The sequence below is a fragment of the Balaenoptera borealis genome, assembly GCF_965194805.1.
Source record: "Balaenoptera borealis genome assembly, chromosome: 1".
NCBI classification, from domain to species: Eukaryota; Metazoa; Chordata; class Mammalia; order Artiodactyla; family Balaenopteridae; genus Balaenoptera; species Balaenoptera borealis.
This window is the reverse complement of record NC_138860.1, coordinates 126,150,999-126,171,199: the sequence shown is the minus strand read 5'-3', so window position 1 is coordinate 126,171,199 and position 20,201 is coordinate 126,150,999.

Genomic DNA, 20,201 nt, shown 5'->3' with positions numbered 1-20,201 from the left:
CACGAGGCAGTGCCTGGCAGCCAACAGGGCTAGGCACCAGCCCCGCCCACCACTATACATACAGGAGTCTCCCCCACCACAACAGAAGGGACTATACAACCCACAGAGGGGCCCCCTACAGCATATAGCTCTGGCGACCAGAAGGGAGTGCGCTGCTGGGTCCCATAGGACATCTCCTACGAAAAGCCACTTCTTCAAGTTTGGGAAGCATAACCAACCTACCTATACATAGAAATAAACACAGAGAATTAGGCAAAATGAAGAGAAAGAGGAATATGTTCCAAACAACAGAACAAGACGAAACCTCATAAAAAGAAATAAACAAAGAGGAGATAGCAATCTACCCAATAAGGAGTTCAAGGCAATGGTCATAAAGATGCTTAATGAACTGGGGAGAAGAATGGGTGAACACAGTGAGAATTTCAGCAAAGAGTTAGAAAATATAAAGGACAAAACAGCTAAAGAATATGATAAGTGAAATAAAAAATGTACTAGAAGGAATCTACAGTAGATTAGATGATACAGAGGAATGATCAGTGCTCTGGAAGACAAAATAATAGAAACCATCCAAGCTGAACAGTAAAAGAAAAAAGAATGAAAAGAAATGAAGATAGTTTGAGACTTCTGAGATAACATCAAGTGTACTCCCATTTGCATTGTAGACATCCCAGAAGGAGAAGAGAGAGAGAGAAAGGGGCAGAGAACTTATTTGAAGAAATAATAGCTGAAAACTTTCCTAACCTCGGAAAGGAAACAGACATCCAGGTCCAGGAAACACTAAGAGTCCCAAACAGGATCAACCCAAAGAAATTCCCACCAAGACACATTATAATTAAAATGACAAAAATAAGAGAGATTCTTAAAAGCAGCAAGAGAAAAGAAACAAGCAATGTACAAGGGAATATCCATAAGACCATCAGCTTACTTTCAACAGAAGGTTTGCAGGCCAGAATGGTAGACACATTCAAAGTAATGAAAGAACCTACAATCAAAAATACTCTAATCAGCAAGGCCATCATTCAGATTTAAGGGAGAGAGAAAAGGTTTTACAGATAAGTGAAAGCTAAAAGAGTTCAGCACCACTAAACTGGTTTTACAAGAAATGTTAAAGGGACTTCTCTAAGCAGAGAAGAAAAGGACACAACTAGAAATATGAAAATTATGAAAGGAAAAATCTCATTGGTAAAGGCAAATATTCAGTAAAGGTAGTAAATCAACCACTTATAAAGCTGGTCGAAAGGTTAAAAGACAAAAGTAGTAAAATCATCTATATCAATAATAAGAAGTTAAAGGAAACACAAAGCAAAAAGATGTAAAATATGATGTCAAAAACGTTAAACATGGTGGGGTGAGTAAAAATGCTGGGTTGTTAGAATGTGTTCAAACTTAAGAGATCATCAGCTTAGAATAATCACATGTATTTATATGTTGTTATATATGAATGTCCTGGTAACCACAAACCAAAAACCTATAATAGATACACATACAAAAAAGAGAAAGAAGAAGGAAAACATAGTCAGTATACTGTTTGACATTGGTCTTAGCAATATATTTTTTGGATATGTCTCCTCAGGCAAGGGAAACAAAAGCAAAAATAAACAAATGGGACTAAGAAGCTTTGCACGGCAAAAGAAACAATCAACAAAACTTAAAGTTAGCCTACTGAATGGGAGAAGATATTTATAAATGATATATTCAATAAGGGGTTAATATCCAAAATATATAAAGAACCCATAAAACCCAACATCAAAAAAAACCCCCAAACAACCTGAATAAAAAATGGGCAGAGGACCTGAATCAATTTTTTTCAAAGAAGACATATAGAAGGCCATCAGACACATGAAAAGATGCTCAACATCACTAATCATCAGGGAAATGCAAATCAAAACCACAATGAGATATCACCTCATACCTGTCAGAATGGCTATCATCAAAAAACAAAATGAAACAAAAAACCAAACAAAAAAACCCCCCAAAAAACCAAAACCCCAAAACCAAAAAAACCCCAACAAATAAAAAGTGTTGGTGAGGATGTGGATTGAATGGAACCCCTGTGCTCTGTTGATGGGATTGTAGATTGGTGCAGCCGCCATGGAAAACCGTATGAAGTTTCCTCAAAAAATTAAAAATAGAACTACTATATGATCCAGCAATTTCACTTATGGGTATTTGCCTGAAGTGGGTATTTTCCTGAACCCCTATGTTCACTGCAGCATTATTTACAATAGCCAAGTTAGGGAAGCAACCTAAGTGTCCATCAATAGATAAATGGATAAAGAAGATGTGAGATACACACATGTACACACACACACAGAAAAATATTCCATAGCCATAAAAAATTAAACCTTGCCATTTGTGACAGCATGGATAGATCTACAGGGTATTATGCTAACATAAGTCAGACAAATACGGAATGATCTCACATGTGTGTAGTCTAAAAAAAACAAAACATGTCAATTCCAAACTCCCTAACTATGTACACACTGCTGTATTTAGAATGGATAACCAACAAGGACCTACTGTATAGCACAGAGAACTCTGCTCAATATTCTGTAACAGCCTAATTGGGAAAAAGAATTTGAAAAAGAATAGATACATGTATATGCGTAACTGAATCACTTTGTGGTACACCTGAAGCTAACACAACTTTGTTAATCAACTGTACTCTAATATAAAATAAAAAGTAAACAAAACAAAACAAACAAACAAAATGAAAAAAAGACTAATAATACAAAGAACAAATGGGTGAATGCCAGAGGGGAGGGGGGCTGAAGGGTGAGGAAATAGGTGAAGGGAATTAAGAGGTACAAACTTCCAGTTATATAATAAATAAGTCACGGGGATGTAATGTACAGCATAAGGAATATGGTTAATAATATTGTAATAACTTCATATTGGGACAGATGGTTACTAGACATTGTGGTGATCACTTCATAATGTATGCAAATGTCAAGTAATTATGTAGTACACCTGAAACTAACATAATACTGTACTTCAACTATATTTCAATTGAAAAAAAAAGAAAGGCTGTGCCAGAAAGGAAACTTTATTCTGGAACATTGTCCTGTCCAGTCAGAGAGGGCAAAATGGGGAGAGGTGGAGAAGGCATTTTATGGAAGAAAATTACCTTCTTACCTTAAATAATATTGGTAATGAGTTATTTCAGATAGTTATAATGTTTTCTGTTGGTCTGGGATTTTGTTTTTGGCTTGTTGCATTGTTCCTTACTAGGATAAGAATATTTTCAATATTAGTGCCTGGGAAAGAAATTTCTACATATATCTGGTGATAAGATTACACATATATACACTTCAAATAGGAGTTTATCCATCAGGCTGATTACTCGCCACATCTCAAATTGTTTTAATTTCTTCCTCCTCCTCCCTTTTTCCTTCTTCCCCTTCTCCTCTCTTTCTCCTTCTCATTTTTGCTTGAATCTATTATTAAACATAGTGACATTAGATAAATATTTAGTTTAAAATGAGATTTTTTGTAACGAGACAATTCACATAATGTGGACATTAAATGCAAAGCCAAACAGTTTGGTTAACATGAACGCATGCCCTTCTCATCTCTAGAATAAGATGTATTTATGTAAAGCCCTGATTGTTTTTTCCTTTAAAATCCAAGTAAGCTCTATTATGTTAGTGTCAGCAGATGGGTTTAATTTGGGTGATTTTTCACTTTGGAACACCTTATGCGTTTTTCTGGGAGCCAAAAATGAGAGTGATCTCATAGAAGGGATTCCATAAATGATACTCGTTAGGGTTTTTTAAGAACTTGAGTGGATATGCCCTGTTGATAATAAGATTAGAAACTAAGCAATAATCTAACATTATCAAAAACCCTACCAAAACTCTTTTTCATATCTCTGGATATTATGATGTAAGAGCTAAATCAACTATTTTGACTGACATGTTATTTGGAATATAAATTTAGGGCAGTTTTTTTTTTTTTGCCAAGTCTAATTATGCATAGTTCAAATTACACATATTTTAAATAATACATTACTTTTATTTTGATTTAGAGATTTAACAACATTTTCATCTTTATTATTTAATTTGCTGATCATGTTAACCTCCTGAGATGGGCATATTATCCCTGGTTTACTGGAATGGCACGCAGTCCCCAAAGGTTAATCCAATCCCTGGTGAGTGGGAGTGAAATTAGACTTGGAAACCAGACAGAGAATTGACACATGTGACCACTAGATTTTGACTTTGGGCACATGCTGTGTGAATTTGTGAGTTTTACTTCAGAATGAATACGAAGTGGTGGCTTCTCTAATCTAGACTTAATCTAATGGAAACATTAGAAATAGGTAAAATACGACATTCCATGTGTGGACAGTCACTTAACATGAGATACTACTAAAAGTTAAAATTTTAAAAAATGCTGATATATTATCTTCCTTACTTTAGCAAAACAAAGAAAAATAGTTTCAGTTAAACTTTCCACATTGAAAACTATTTGTGGAATCATGTTGTTGATATTACGTCTGCAGCTATGCATGGTAGATATTACTTCTGTGCACTGGCATCTGATTCTTACCTTTTCCCTCTGGCCACGTGGGCGGGACAGTTCCTTGGGAAGGAACTGTCCCAATAGTATGGCCATGTGGCCTGCTATTGCCAATGAAACATGAGGTAAGGGGCCGTCTGGGGGGGATATATTTACGAGTCGGGTGTGTTTGTGCACGCTCTCTTTCCTTCACTTTGGCAGTCGTGGAGATACATGTTGAGATGGAGGTGCTATTACACTGAAGCAGCCAGGAGTACCCAGCCAACACATGGGGACCAGGTGCCCTGGAGAGTACTCTGCACCAGCCATGGACTCTGTTTGAACAAGGAATAAACTTGTATTGTCTTAAGTCCCTGGAATTTTGGTTGCTGTGGCAACCTAGTGTGTCCTGATCAATTAAAAGTGAAACTGAGCTAACAGCTTTTTCAATTTCCAAAAGATTCCAACTGGCAGTGGAGTGCGATTACCCCGTTCAAGCATGCCATTTTCCTTCCACACCACTCTCAAAAGCAATATTTTCGAGTAACGTGTGATCATAATATCATAGAGTTATTGAATAATAAATTTGTAAAAAGTCTAGAATCATGAGGACAAGTTGTTCAAAATGTCTTTTAAATTATATTTTCCAGTGAGGTCAAGCCAATTAGTTTACTTTTGAGAATTAAAAAAAAATATCTAACCAACCTATCAATCACATTTTACCATTAATTACCAACAACATCTGTTTTAAGGTAACGTATATATGTCAGTGAACTAGCTCAAAGCTTATTGACTATATATATAATATACGCATATAAAATACATGTGCACAAACACATTTAAGTGTTGAAAGTTATGACAATTTTATAACTTTTCTTATAATATACAGAGTGCTATAGAAACAAATTACCATTTTAGGGGTTTGCTGCCTTTCAGAGGTGAGGTAACAAACCGGATCGTAAGCTCCACGCTGGCAGTGATGATACACATATATATTTCTTCAGCTCTGTATCCCTGAAGCCTATAGTGCCAGGCCTGTAGGTGGGGCTTAGTAAATATTTGTAAATGAGTAAACCAATGCCAGGAATTCGAGTGGTTGTACCCACAGAAAGTGACAGATGCAGTCATTGCCTACAGGTGACTCTCACCTTTCTAAAGCACCTGGGAGGTGAGATGGCAGAAGAGCCCGATCTGTGGCTGGGTTGTTTGTGGAGCACTGGGATAAACCCGAGTGGGCGGTAGGAAAAGCATTGCATTTGGAGTCACAGGATCTGGGTTCACATTTCTGTTAATCAATTCACTACCTTGGGAAAATTAGTTGACTCCTTTGGGACTCAGTTTTCTTCTAATAGAAGGGGTCTAGTAAACTATCTCACAGGATTTGAAACTTGGGGTCTACCTGGAATCTCTTGGAATTATATGCAATTTTGGGGTGAGCATATGTATATATGTGCTATTCCAGGCTTGAGAGTCAATAGCTTGCCTCATTCTCAAAGGGGTTAATGAGCCAAAAAGATTAACAACAACGGATACAAACCCGATGTTATCAAGCTTCTAAAGCCCAGGGCAGCAAGAGCAGAAGTTGGGACTTTTATCTCCAAACACCCATTTATCTCATTTTGTATGCTTCGTGACTAGTCCCAAGGACCAGTTTTAAATGTAGAACAGGAAAGTCAGTATAAATCATCAATGATCTGTAGTGTGCATGAGTCTTTACCGATATCTTATTGTGGAGACAGGCAGTGCAATTAGTTCCTTGAGTTGCTTTGGAGACTGATTCAGAGCTGTGTGACCTGAATTAGCTGGGCCTTTAGCACCTGGTCCTCCAAGGCTTCCAGGTTTGGGGCAGCTCTTGTTTCCGCCCACTCCTAACCAGTTGGCATCTATGCTCACGCTGCCAGCTGCGTGAACCCAGGTGTTCTTTTCCCCTCTCAAGGATGAGCTCATGCTTGTCCCATAAAGAGAGAGGTGGATGGAACTCCACACTAGGAGCAGAGCTCCAGGGCATATCCACCCAGCTCTGCTCCAGCCTGTCTGTGTCACAGGCAGCTTCAAGAAAGGGGACCCTGAGGACCCTACTGACCCTGTGACCTGTGACCTCCAACGGGCTCCAAAGTGACATTTGCTGATGTTTTCCAAGCCTCTTGCCTGAATTAAAAATGTAATCCTAGCAACAAAACTGTGAAGTAGACAACCTTCTCCCTTCTCCAGAAGAGAAGGCTCAGAGTACTTAACTGATTTGTCACAGGTTGTAACTGCAGGGCCAGAAAGCAAACGCTAGCTTTCCAACTCATGTCTGGGATGCTCTGCCCTGAAGCCTGGCTCTTTCTTCATTTAATAGTCTTGAACCTTTTTCTTTAAGTGTAAAATAGTAATAATGATGTCCATGTCACAAATTGTTGTGGGGATGAGTGCTGTGTGTGTAAAAAGGCTTTGTGAAGAAGGGAAAGGCCCATCTCTACACAGGGATTAACCTGCTATCTGTCCCTATCATAGAGGAGTTTATTCCAACAGCCATCTAGGAACAAGAATGGGAACTTGTGGGAATATGAACACTTGGGACAAAGATACAGCTATTAGAAGAAAGGAAAAGGGTGCTTTTATGGGAGAGAGAGGTTTTCAGTTTTTACCTAATTAAAAATCTCACCTAGGCTTGGCACCGATAGGAAACAAGAAGAACATTTCAGTTGCTACCTTGAACTGAAGGCTAACTCTTCCTGCCTTATGCGTATGGGCCTAAGCTCCACCGAGGCAGGAAGACCTCAAGAGCGCCTGACTTGGGTCTAAAAACATTACCTCCTACATGTGGAGCTAACATGGGGGTGGTGGGCAGGGCTGATATTTCCCAAACGCAGGTTTGTCAGTCCCTCCTTTTCCCACTTGAGAAAACATTTCTGCCACCCTGATTTGGGCTTAACCATACCTGCTCTTCCACTGGGGGTTAAATTGTATTAAAATCCAAAACAATTTTTTACCACTGTTTCTGCCTGGATCTTTGAGCAAAGCTAAGGCCACAGAGTGCTGACTGGACTGCGAGAGAAAATAGTAAACCTCACTTGACCTCAGAAAAACACTCACTGTCTCCATTTGGATCTGTATGAACAGAGAGGCCAAAATCATAAGTATGAGAATGTTTCCAGACTCACTGCCCTGCCCCAGCCCTCTGTATTCCCCAGTCTAGTGTTGACTTGTTCTTAGATTTTTGTGATTTAGAACCAGAGAATTGGCAGGGAGGGGTAAATTGGGGGTGGGGGGTGTGGGGAGAAGAGACAGATAGACCATGTGGGCTAGGAGGTGATGAGGGAGAGCTTTGGGGCAACTGGAGAATGAGAAGGTGTGAAACAATTTGAGGACCCCGAAGAAAGAGATATGAGAAGTGTCGTTATGTAATTATTTTAATGTCCTTTTCTGCTAATCCCATCATCTCTATAATTTCTGGATCTGTTTCTATTGTTTGAGTTTTCTTCTGTGTGTCATATAGTACTATTTTTTTTATTATGCAAGTTTCAGGTGTACAACATTGTAATTCGACATCTGTATACACTACAAGGTGATCACCCTCAAAAGTCGAGTTACCATTCGTCACTGTACAGTTGATCCCCTTCACCCCAGCCCCCTTTCTCTCTGGTAAACGTATTACTGGCATTTTTTGATTGGGTGCCAGACTTTGGGAGTTTTATGTCATTGGGTGTTAGCTTTGGTTATATTCCTTTCAGTGGTGTCACACTTTGCTCTGGTATGAAGCTAAGTTACTTAAAGTAAGTGTGATCTTTTTGAGGCTTGCTTTTAAGCATTACTAGGGCAGACCAAAAGCTGTATCTAGTCTAGGGCTAATTTAGTTTCACTACTGAGGTGATACCTTTCTGAAGGCTTTACACAATACCTTGCCTATTAGGACATCTTTCCATTCTGGCTGGTGGGAACACAAAATATTCCCAGCCCTGTGTGAGTTCAAGGAATTGTTTGGTCTATTAGTTCTTCGCCTGGCCTGGGGCAGTTTCATTTCATGCATGCTGAAATAGTCACATTGTAATTGTCCAGATTGGAATAGGCCCCTCTGCATTCTCTCTTTGCAGCTCTCTTGTCTTTGGGGAGCTTCTCCTACACATTCTAGCTTCCTTGGCCTCCCTGTATTTTAATCTCTGTCTCCTCAATCCAGTGATACCATTGATCTCTGTCTGGGTCACACATGCTCTGTGCTGCAGCCTGGAACTTCTTCTAGGACCTATCTCATCTGTTTCTCTTTTCCCAGGGATCAAGTCTCATGCTGAAAATCATTTTTTCCCATATATTTTGTTTGATCTTCTAGTTGTTTAAGGTGGAAGGGTAAACTGGTCCCTGTTACTCCGTCTTGGCAGGAAGTGACAGTTTCTGACATGTTGATTTCTGATTGATGTCTAAGAGTAATGTGTTTCTTCACGAATATTCTAAGAATTTGTTTCTTAAACATATAAACAAAGGCCTGCCATGAAAATAAGCTGTTTTCTATTTCTTTCCAGGTCTAAACTCCCCACAGTGAAACATTTTTCTTCTCACTGAGTTGAGTAATTTTTTTTTTTAAAGAATGAGGTTTTAGGAAGATCTGCAGAAAAGCAGATTGAAAGAGTAGAAATTCAATCTGACAGTCGCTGGCTTCTTGAAACAAGTACCTCTAACCAATAATTTGTTTTCACTGCAGAGTAGTTTTTCCTGCAAGATCTACATTTGTTATAAAATGTATTAACGAACAAATGCAGGCCCCTCATATACCTCTTAGTTTATCCAAATATTGCCCTCCTGTGTTATTACACTCTATTAACAAGAAACAACCTAACCTGTCAAATGTGAAATCATTTTCATTTTATGTGTTCACTGACTATGAAAGAACTGAAATGAACTATCAATTACAAACCAACAGCTTTCTAATTACTGTAGTCCCATGTAATAGTTATTTGTACCAGTAATTCCAACTCTTGTTGAGTCTAGAGTAAGGAGCAATAAATAGAGTGACAGGTTCTGAAGCAGCAATTTCTGTCCAGATGCCCACATTGCAGGTGTATGTTCTGAAACTGGAATGAATCATTGCTAAAGATTGAAGCTTAAAGCACATCCCTATGAAACATTACTTTTTCTACTGAGCCATTTTAGAAACAAATTTCATGGAATCCAATCTTTCTGCCCTGGTTAGTTTTATACAGAAATTTCAGAGTGAAAAAAATTCACTTTTGATATAGTTTTGAAGAAATTTCAGATTAGAAAGGGATTATAATTTCACTGAGGAATGAGGACAAAGGAAAGCTTCATGGACCAGACACACAAAACTGTCCTTCATTTACTTGTCAAATGTGTATTGAGGGGTCCACTGAATTTGAGTCACAGTGCTGACACTGGGGAATTAAAACAAAGAAGCAAACCAACCTTACTTTCTCAAAGAAAAGTGACTATTTTGAATTTCATTGTTATCGGCATTATTTAATATTAAACAGTATTTTTTTCTCCATTGATTTATAGAACACCATAGAACAGAGGGTAATTCTTCATTCTATGACAAAAACTGATCTTCAAGGTTTTGTTTTCAACTACCACTACTACGTTAATTTTGTCTTTTAAAAAATCTCTACAAGAAGAAGAATTCTTTTCCGTTAGCCATGCTTGTAAAAAATTTAGGGCTACTTTTAGTGTTCAAATAAAAGCTGCATTGTATAACAATACTTTTTAGATTTTCAATTAAGGTACTAGGGGTACCTTAGTATTGTTTGGCAGGATTCTGCTGGGTTGTGTTAAGTTCACTTTCTATATTGTCCTTAAGTTTTTGGATCTTGATCTCATCTCTGACTGCTTGGTTTTGACCTAGACTCCATTTCTCTGGCTTTCTGTCTGCTTGACTGTTCCAGTTTGAGTCCTAGCTCAATTAAACTCTTTTGGCTCTTGGACCTTCTGCATCACTTCCCAGTCGATGGTTTGCTCACTCTTGGCACAGAATTTTCTTTGGATGACTATCCTGGTGGTGACTCATTCTCCTACTCCACCCACCACTGAGTCTTTGGCACAAGCCTGAGAAAATATAGCTGTGCATCTAGAGGGAGTCTGCAGATACGACCAGGTAAATGCCTGTAGCTACTTTCTTCCAAAAGGGGTTTGCTACTTACAGTAATTATTTTTTTAACATCTTTATTGGAGTATAATTTTTTTACAATGTTGTGTTAGTTTCTGCTGTATAACAAAGTGAATCAACTATATGCACATGTATATCCCCATATACCCTCCCTCTTGAGTCTCCCTCCCACCATCCCTATCCCACCCCTCTAGGTGGACGCAAAGCACCAAGCTGATCTCCCTGTGCTATGCGGCTGCTTCCCACTAGCTATCTATTTTATGTTTGGTAGTGTATATATGTCCATGCCACTCTCTCACTTTGTCCCAGCTTACCTTTCCCCCTCCCTGTGTCCTCAAGTTCATTCTCTACGTCTCTGTCTTTATTCCTGTCCTTGAGCATATTCTTTTAATATCACACCTATCCCTGCATTGGGAGCACGAACTCTGAGCCACTGGACCACCAGGGAAGTCCCTTGTGATGAGAACTTTTAAGATTTACTATCTTAGCAATTTTCAAATATGCAGTACAATATTATTAGCCACCATGCTGTATATTACATCCCCATGACTTATTTTTTATAACTGGAAGTTTGTAACTTTTGACTCCCTTAACTCTTCTTTCACCCTCCACCCCTGCCTCAGGCAACCACCAATCTGTTCTCTGTTATCTATGAGTTTTTTTTTTTAATTATTTTATTCAAGTATAGTTGATTTATAATGTTGTGTTAATTTCTGCTGTACAGCAAATTGATTCCATTATACATATATATATATACATTCCTTTTAATATTCTTTTCCATTATGGTCTATCACAGGATATTGAATATAGTTCCCTGTGCTATACAGTAGGACCTTGATTTTTATCCATTTTATGTTTAATAGTTTGCATCTGCTAATCCCAAACTCCCAATCCATCCCCTCCCTCCCCTCTCCCCTTTGGTAACCACAAGTCTGTTCTCTATATCTGTGAGTCTGTTTTGTAGATAAGTTCATTTGCGTCATATTTTAGATTCCACATATAACTCATATCATATGGTATTTGTCTTTCTCTTTCTGACTTACTTCACTTAGTATGATAATATCTAGGTCCATCCATGTTGCTGCAAATGGCATTATTTCATTCTTTTTTATGGCTGAGCTGTACTCCATTGTATATATGTACCACATCTTCCTTATCCATTCATCTGTCGATGGGCATTTAGGTTGTTTCCATGTCTTGACTATTGTGAATAGTATTGCTATGAACATAGGGGTGCATGTGTCTTTTTGAATTATAGTTTTGTCTGGAAATATGCTAAGGAGTGGATTGCTGGATCATATGGAAAGTATAGTTTTAGTTTTTATATCAATTTTTTTATTTTTATTTTTTAACATTTTTGTTGGAGTATAATTGCTTTATAATGGTGTGTTAGTTTCTGCTTTATAACAAAGTGAATCAGCTATACATATACATATATCCCCATATCTCTTCCCTCTTGCGACTCCCTCCGACCCTCCCTATCCCACCCCTCTAGGTGGTCACAAAGCACCGAGGTGATCTCCCTGTGCTATGTGGCTGCTTCCCGCTAGCTATCTATTTTACATTCGGTAGTATTTATAAGTCCATGCCAATCTCTCACTTCGTCCCAGCTTACCCTTCCCCCTCCCTGTGTCCCCAAGTCCATTATCTATGTCTGTGTCTATATTCCTATCCTGCCCCTAGGTTCTTCAGAACCACTTTTTTTTTTTTTCTTTTTAGATTCCATATATATGTGTTAGCATACGGTATTTGTTTTTCTCTTTCTGACTTACTTCACTCTGTATGACAGACTCTAGGTCCATCCACCTCATTACAAATAACTCAAATTTCCTTTCTTTTTATGGCTGAGATATATTCCATTGTATATATGTGCCACATCTTCTTTATCCATTCATATGTCAATGGACATTTAGGTTGCTTCCATGTCCTGGCTATTGTAAATAGTGCTGCAATGAACATTGTGGTACATGACTCTTTTTGATTTATGGTTCTCTCAGGGTATATGCCCAGTAGTGGGATTGCTATCATATGGTAGTTCTATTTTTAGTTTTTGAAGGAACCTCAGTACTGTTCTCCATAGTGGCTGTAACAATTTACATTCCCACCAACAGGGCAAGAGGGTTCCCTTTTCTCCACACCCTCTCCAGCATTTATTGTTTGTAGATTTTTTGATGATGCCCATTCTGACCGATGTGAGGTGATACCTCATTGTAGTTTTGATTTGCATTTCTCTAATGATTAGTGATGTTGAGCATTCTTTCATGTGTTTGTTGACAATCTGTATATCTTCTTTGGAGAAATGTCTATTTAGGTCTTCTGCCCACTTTTGGATTGGGTTGTTTGTTTTTTTTTTGATATTGAGTTGCAAAAGCTGCTTGTAAATTTTGGAAGTTAATCCTTTGTCAGTTGCTTCATTTGCAAATATTTTCTCCCATTCTGAGGGTTGTCTTTTCATCTTGTTTATGGTTTCCTTTGCTGTGCAAAAGTTTTTAAGTTTCAATAGGTCCCATTTGCTTATTTTTGTTTTTATTTCCATTTCTCTAGGAGGTGGGTCATAAAGGATCTTGCTGTGATTTATGTCATAGAGTGTTCTGCCTATGTTTTCCTCTAAGAGTTTGATAGTGTCTGGCCTTATATTTAGGTCTTTAATCCATTTTGAGTTTATTTTTGTGTATGGTATTAGGGAGTGTTCTAATTTCATTCTTTTACATGTAGCTGTCCAGCTTTCCCAGCACCACTTATTGAAGAGGCTGTCTTTTCTCCATTGTATATTCCTGACTCCTTTATCAAAAATAAGTTAACCATAGGTGCGTGGGATTATCTCTGGGCTTTCTATCTGGATCCATTGATTTATATTCCTGTTTTTGTGCCAGTACCATACTGTCTTGATTACTGTAGCTTTCTAGTATAGTCTGAAGTCCAGGAGCCTGATTCCTCCAGCTCCGTTTTGCTTTCTAAAGATTGCTTTAGCTATGTGGGGTCTTTTGTGTTTCCAAACAAATTGTGAAAGTTTTTGTTCTAGTTCTGTGAAAAATGCCATTGGTGGTTTGATAGGGATTGCATTGACTCTGTAGATTGCTTTGGGTAGTATAGTTATTTTCACAATGTTGATTCTTCCAATCCAAGAACATGGTATATCTCTCCATCTGTTTGTATCATCTTCAATTTCTTTCATCAGTGTCTTATAGTTTTCTGCATACAGGTCTTTTGTCTCCTTAGGTAGGTTTACCCTAGGTATTTTCGTTTTCTTGAAATGGTAAATGGGAGTGTTTCCTTAATTTCTCTTTCAAATTTTTCATCATTAGTATATAGGAATGCAAGAGATTTCCATGCATTAATTTTGTATCCTGCTACTTTACCAAATTCATTGATTAGCTCTAGTAGTTTTCTGGTAGCATCTTTAGGATTCTCTGTGTATAGTATCATGTCATCTGCAAACAGTGACAGCTTTACTTCTTCTTTTCCAATTTGGATTCCTTTTCTTCTCTGATTGCTGTGGCTAAAACTTCCAAAACTATATTGAATAACAGTAGTGAGAGTGGGCCACCTTGTCTTGTTCCTGATCTTAGATGAAATGGTTTCAGCTTTTCACCATTGAGAACGATGTTGGCTGTGGGTTTGTCATATATGACCTTTATTATGTTGAGGTAAGTTCCCTTTATGCCTACTTTCTGGAGGGTTTTTATCATAAATGGGTGTTGAATTTTGTCAAAAGCTTTTTCTGCATCTATTGAGATGATCATATGGTTTTTCTCCTTCAATTTGTTAATATGGTGTATCACATTGATTGATTTGCATATACTGGAAAATCCTTGCATACCTGGGATAAACTCCACTTGATCATGGTGTATGATCCTTTTAATGTACTGTTGGATTCTGTTTGCTATTATTTTGTTGAGGATTTTTACATCTATGTTCATCAGTGATATTGGCCTGTAGTTTTCTTTCTTTGTGACATCTTTGTCTGGTTTTGGTATCAGGGTGATAGTGGCCTCATAGAATGAGTTTGGGAGTGTTCCTCCCTCTGCTATATTTTGGAAGAGTTTGAGAAGGATAGGTGTTAGCTCTTCTCTAAATATTTGATAGAATTCACCTGTGAAGCCATCTGGTCCTGGGCTTCTGTTTGTTGGAAGATTTTTAATCACAGTCTCCATTTCAGTGCTTGTGATTGGTCTGCTTATATTTCCTATTTCTTCCTGTTTCTGTATTGGAAAGTTGTGCTTTTCTAAGAATTTGTCCATTTCTTCCAGGTTGTCCATTGTATTGGCATATAGTTGCTTGTAGTAGTCTCTCATGATCCTTTGTATTTCTGCAGTGTCAGTTGTTTCTTCTTCTTTTTCATTTCTAATTCTATTGATTTGAGTCTTCTCCCTTTTTTTCTTGATGAATCTGGCTAATGGTTTATCAATTATGTTTATCTTCTCAAAGGACCAGCTTTTAGTTTTATTGATCTTTGCTATTGTTTCCTTCATTTCATTTGCATTTATTTCTCATGTGATCTTTATGATTTCTTTCCTTCTGCTAACTTTTGGCTTTTTTTTGTTCTTCTTTCTCTAATTGCTTTACGTGTAAGGTTAGGTTGTTTATTTGAGATGTTTCTTGTTTCTTGAGGTACGCTTTTATAGGTCTAAACTTCCCTCTTAGAACTGCTTTTGCTGCATCCCCTAGGTTTTGGGTCATCGTGTTTTCATTGTCTTTCATTTCTAAGTATTTTTTGATTTCTTCTTTGATTTCTTCAGTGATCTCTTGGGTATTTAGTAGTGTACTGTTTAGCAACCATGTGTTTGGATTTTTCCATATTTTTTTCTGTAATTGATATCTAGACTCATAGCATTGTGTGCGGAAAATATACTTGATACGATTTCAATTTTCTTAAATTTACCAAGGCTTGATTTGTGTCCCAAGACATGATCTATCCTGGTGAATATTCCTTGAGCACTTGAGCAGAAAATGTATTCTGTTGCTATTGGATGTAATGTCCTATAAATATCAATTAAGTCAATCTTGTTTAATGCATCATTTAAAGCTTGTGTTTCCTTATTTATTTTCATTTGGATGATCTTTCCCTTGGTGAAAGTGGGGTGTTAAAGTCCCCTACTATGATTGTGTTACTGTCGATTTCCCCTTTGATGGCTTTTAGCATTTGCCTTATGTATTGATGTGCTCCCATGTTGGGTGCATAACTATTTACAGTTTTTATATCTTCTTGGATTGATCCCTTGATCTTTATGCAGTGTCCTTCTTTGTCTCTTGTAATAGTCTTTATTTTAAGGTCTATTGTGTCTGATATGAGAATTGTCACTCCAGCTTTCTTTTGATTTCCATTTGCATGGAATATCTTTTTCCATCCCCTTGCTTTTAGTCTGTATGTGTCTCTAGGTCTGAAGTGGATCTCTTGTAGGCAGCATATGTATCTGTCTTGTTTTTGTATCCATTCAGTCAGTCTATGTCTTTTGGTTGGAGCATTTAATCCATTTACATTTAAGGTAATTATCAATATGTATGTTCCTATTACCATTTTCTTCATTGTTTTGGGTTTGTTATTATAGGTCTTTTCCTTCCCTTGTTTTCCTGCCTAGAGAAGTTCCTTTAGCATTTGTTGTAAAGCTGGTTTGGTGGTGCTGAATTCTCTTAGCTTTTGTTTGTTTGTAAAGCTTTTACTTTCTCCATTGAATCTGAATGAGATCCTTGCTGTGTAGAGTAATTTTGGTTGTAGGTTTTCCCCTTTCATCACTTTAAATATGTCCTGCCACTCCCTTCTGGCTTGCAGAGTTTCTGCTGAAAGATCAGCTGTTAACCTTATGGGGATTCCCTTGTATGTTATTTGTTGTTTTTCTCTTGCTGCTTTTAATATTTTTTTTTGTAGTTAATTTTTGGTAGTTTGATAAATATGTGTCTTGGCATGTTTCTCCTTGGATTTATCCTGTATGTGACTCTCTGTGCTGTGTGGAATTGATTGACTATTTCCTTACCCATATTAGGAAAGTTTTCAACTATAATCTCTTCAAATATTTTCTCAGTCCCTTTCTTTTTCTCTTCTTCTTCTGAGACCCCTATAATTCGAATGTTGGTGCATTTAATGTTGTCCCAGAGTTCTCTGAGACTGTCCTCAATTCTTTTCATTCTTTTCATTCTTTTTTCTTTATTTAGCTCTGCAGTAGTTATTTCCACTATTTTATCTTCCCGGCCACTTATCTGTTTTTCTGCCTCAGTTATTCTGCTATTGATTCCTTCTGGAGAATTTTTAATTTCATTTATTGTGTTGTTCATCATTGTTTGTTTGCTCTTTAGTTCTTCTAGGTCCTTGTTAAACGTTTCTTGTATTTTCTCCATTCTTTTTCCAAAATTTGGGTCATCTTTACTATCATTACCTTGAATTCTTTTTCAGGTAGAATGCCTATTTCCTCTTCATTTGTTTGGTCTGATGGGTTTTTACCTTGCTCCTTCATATGCTGTGGGTTTCTCTCTCTCCTCATTTTGCTTAACTTACTGTGTTTGGGATCTCCATTTCACAGGCTGCAGGTTCATAGTTCCCATTGTTTTTGGTGTCTGCCCCCAGTGGCTAAGGTTGGTTCAGTGGGTTGTGTAGGCTTCCTGGTGGAGGGGACTGGTGCCTGTGTTCTGGTGGATTAGGCTGATCTTGTCTTTCTGGTGGGCAGGACCACGTCCGGTCCTGTGTTTTGAGGTGCCTGTGACCTTATTATGATTTTAGGCAGCATCTCTGCTAATGGGTAGGGTTGTGTTCCTGTCTTGCTAGTTGTTTGGCATAGGTGTCCAGCACTGCAGCTTGCTGGTCGTTGAGTGAAGCTGTGTCTTAGTGTTGAGATGGAGATCTCTGGGAGAGCTTTTGCTGTTTGATATTACGTGGAGCCAGGACGTCTCTGGTGGACCAATATCCTGAACTCGGCTCTCCCACCTCAGAGGCAGAGTCCTGACACATGGCTGGGGCAGTAAGACCCTGTCAGGCACACAGCTCAGAAGAAAAGGGAGAAAAAAAGAAAGGAAGGAAGGAAGGAAGGAAGGAAGGAAGAAAATAAAATAAAGTAAAATGAAATAAAGTTATTAAAATAAAAAATAAAGGAAATTATTAAAAATAAAAAATTAAAAAGTAATAAAAATAAAGAAAAAAACAAAGAAAGAGAGAACAAAGAGAGCAACCAAACCAAAAAACAAATCCACCAATGATAACAAGTGCCAAAATGTATAATAAAATAAAAAAAAAAAGGACAGACAGAACCCTATTACAAATGGTAAAAACAAAGCTATACAGACAAAATCGCATAGAAGCATACACATACACACTCACATAAAGAGAAAAAGCAAAAAAAAAAAAAAAACTATATATATAAAATAAAAGGAAGAGAGCAACTAAATCAATAAACAAATCTACCAATGATAATAAACTCTAAATACAAAAATAAGAGAAACATAAACCAGAAACAAATTAGATGCAAAAAGCAAACCCCAAGTCCACCGTCTCAATTTTGGAATGATTTGTTGTCTATTCAGGTATTCCAGAGATGCAGGATACATCAAGTTGATTGTGGAGATTTAATATGCTGCTCCTGAGGCTGCTGGGGGAAATTTCCCTTTCTCTTCTTTGTTTGCACAGTTCCTGGGGTTCTGCTTTGGACTTAGTCCCCTATTTTTAGTTTTTTGAGGAATCTCCATACTGATTTCCATAGTGGCTGTACCAATTTACATTCCCACTAAGAGTGTAGGTGGGTTCCCTTTTCTCCACACTGTCTCCAGCATTTGTTATTTGTAGACTTTTTAATGATGACCATTCTGACTGATTGAGGTTACCACCTTGTAATTTTGATTTGTATTTCTCTAATAATTAACGATGTTGAACACATTTTCATGTGCCTGTTGGCCATCTGTACTTCTTCTTTGGAGAAATGTCTATTTTGGTCTTCTGCCCATTGTTTGATTGGGTTGTTTTTTTTTTTGTTATTGAGTTGTATGAGCTGTTTGTATATTTTGGAAATTAATCCCTTGTTGGTTGCATCATTTGCAAATATTTTCTCTCCATCTGTAGGCTGTCTTTTTCTTTTGTTTATGGTTTCCTTTGCTGTACAAAAGCTTGTAAGTTTGATTAGGTCCCATTTGTTTATTTTTGCTTTTATTTCTATTGCCTTGGGAGACTGACCTAAGAAAACATTGGTAGGATTTATGTTAGAGAATATTTTGCCTATGTTCTCTTCTAGGAGTTTTACAGTTTCATGTCTTATATTTAAGTCTTTAAGCCATTTTGAGTTTATTTTTTTGTATGGCATGAGGGTGTGTTCTAACTTCATTGATTCACATGCAGCTGCCCGAATTTCCCAACCCACTTGTTGAAGAGACTGTCTTTTCTCCATTGTGTATTCTTGGCTCCTTTGTCGAAAATTAATTGACAGTAGGTGTGTGGGTTTATTTTTGGGCTCTCTATTGTGTTCCATTGATCCATGTATATGTGATTGTTTTTTGTTTGTTTTTGTTTTTTGGTTCTACTTATAAATGAGATCATACACTATATGTCTTTCTTGGTCTGATCTTTAATTAACATAATGCCCTTGAGGTCCATCCATGTTGCTGTAAATGGCAAGATTTCATTCTTTTTTTATGGCTGAACAATATTCCATTGTGTGTCTGTATATATACATATATATATATATATAAAATTTTACATATATATCTTTACCACAATTTATTTATCCATTCATCCATCAATGGACACTTCGGTGGTTTACATATCTTGGTTATTGTAAATAATAATACTGCAGTGAACATGGGGTTGCATATATCTTTTCAAGTTAGAGTTTTCATTTTCTTCAGGTAAATACCCAGAAGTGGAATTGCTGGATCACATGTTAGTTCTATTTTAAATGTTTTTCAGGAACCTCCCTACTGTTTTCAATAGTGGCTGCACCAATTTACATTCCCACCAACAGTGCATGAGTTTCCCTATTCTCCACATTCTTGCCAACTCTTGTTATTTATTGTCTTTTTGATAATAGCCCTTCTAACAGGTGTGAGGTGATATCTCATTGTGGGTTTGATTTGCATTTCCCTGATGATTAATGATGTTAAGCATCTTTTCATGTACCTGTTGGCCATCTGTATGTCTTCTTTGGAGAAATATCTATTCAGATCTTCTGCCCATTTAAAAAATCAGGTTGTTTGTTGTGCTGTCTTCTTTCATTGGGAAGTATATTGTGCGTGGATTGTCATTACGTTTTGATTTTCCTTGATGTTAGAAACTGTTAATACTCAAAGCCTTAATTTGTTAATTCAATGGAGATATTCTAATTCTATAATTTCTTTTTCATCTCATAATTGGAATACTTTTACAAAGAAATGCTTTATTTCTTCAACTACTTGGTTGCCCATTGTTTCAATTTATATAAAAAAGGCAGGATAAAGTCTTTGATCCCCTATCAAGGTTGGATCTCCCTTCTCCTTTTAAACAATTATTTAAGATAATAAATTTGTTCTCTATCATCTTTTGAATTTTAAAAATATAATGGACTCATGGGTTTAAACATATTTGATGGGTTTCAACCCATCACAATTCTTTTCTTTAGCAAAGCTTATATTGCCCCATCATTGACCAGTGGTATCC